This window comes from Echinops telfairi, unplaced genomic scaffold (assembly GCF_000313985.2).
Source record: "Echinops telfairi isolate 266 unplaced genomic scaffold, ASM31398v2 ScPeMD7_7401;HRSCAF=8416, whole genome shotgun sequence".
Taxonomy (NCBI): Eukaryota; Metazoa; Chordata; class Mammalia; order Afrosoricida; family Tenrecidae; genus Echinops; species Echinops telfairi.
This window is the reverse complement of record NW_022111301.1, coordinates 11413974-11415702: the sequence shown is the minus strand read 5'-3', so window position 1 is coordinate 11415702 and position 1729 is coordinate 11413974.

Below are 1729 nucleotides of genomic sequence, written 5' to 3'. Positions count from 1 at the left end.
CCGTCGCCCCCGGTCCCGAGAGGCTCCTCCGTCCTAGATTCCCTGCGCTTCCAACTCCCATCTGCACCGCTGTGTATCATCTGGTCTAACCAGGTCTGCAAGGCGAAACTGGGGTCACGACTACACATGACATGGAGCTTTTTCAAAACAACCACAACAAAAAAACCCACTATATTTAGGGCTAAGAAAGAACAGACAACCGTGCATATTTTAAAAGCCAGAAAAGAAATTTCTGTTGAGGAACAGGTAAGATTTGAGCTTATAACAAATGCATACTGGGTCAAGAGGGAGACAATGGACCAAATATCATATTATATGGTGATTGGATCCACCATAATCAAGTTTCCAATGATCTATGTCTGATAGCAAAGCTTTTTGAGTCCCTCACCTGTGGTTAGGTTGTGCCAGAGGTTTAATCTGACTAGATATTCTGCAGATGGACTGGGGGCTCCCACTTTCTTCCATAGCCTTGTACAATTTCAAACTCTGATAGCTTTCCTTTCATCATATTTCATCATATTTGGATTTTGTTATTGTTATTGTTATTGTTATCTTTGGATCACAAAGGTGGTGTGCTTCTTCAGTATGGACCGAGCTGACATTTCACATAGATGGCAGCTTTTTTTAATTTAAGCTTTTAAGACTCCAGACTCTATTCCAGTTGATAGCAGGGCACTATATGCTTTCTTCACCACACTTTGCTATAGCACCCTTATCTTCAGCGATCTCTTCGTGAAGACGAGTATACAGCAGGGCCATGTTACAAGAACTAACTGTTCTTGTATTGGGGCTAGAGTTAAGTGGTAGCCCAGAATCCATCTGCTTGTCTATGGGTTATGAATGACTGTGGTTCTCTTTGGCAGTCACATTATGAGGAAAGCAAAAATCAGTAAGAATAAAGCAAAGCAAACAAACAAACAAAAAAAGCAAAAAGATGTCAATTATTCCCCTGAGTTATAAGATAATTGCATTGATAACATCAGTAATTCATCCAAGGGCATAGATTTTAAGGTATTATATATGTAAGGTGTTTATGTGAGTATAGTCCAAATGTGAACTGCAATCTATGAGTTTTGCTTTGTACAGATTGATTTCTGGATTGATTGAGCTGTTGTCATTGAGCATGAGAGTTGGTGCTAGAGGAAAATTCCCTGTATCATTACTTACTAGGGCAGATCCTTGCGTACCAGATTAGTAACTGCCATATTAATGCAAGGGAAACATTGAGATACTAAATATATGAAGTTCTGGGTCCCCTTTCATTGGGATAACTGCGAAGTCAGGAATCCTACCCAAGGTCCAACAGCTGCCATTCCCAGTCTTGGGGTGATCATCCTTTGAGTCCTCTTCCATCAGTCTTGTTCACTCCTAAGTCCAAGGGTACAGGTAGTTATGAGGTTGGGCCCAGTTCATTCAGTAGGGCTTCCACATCGAATCCTTCCAGTGTGACCTTTTGGGGACGCCATGTTCCCTGTAAGGCTAGCATCTAAGATCATCATAGTGCTTAGTCCACAACAAGGTTTACCAAGGATTTGTTGGAAACATAGTCAAAGTGTCTACCCAGGAACATCAAACTGGGCTAATGCTCTGCTTAGTTTCCCTACAATTGTTGTTTAGCATCCCTTCCCAATGTGATGTTGCTTCTCCCTGTGTATTCAGTATACCCACCAGCAGAAATATCAGTGCCTCATCTGAAATGTAGATGCTCCCCTCCCCTGGTCTTAACTTG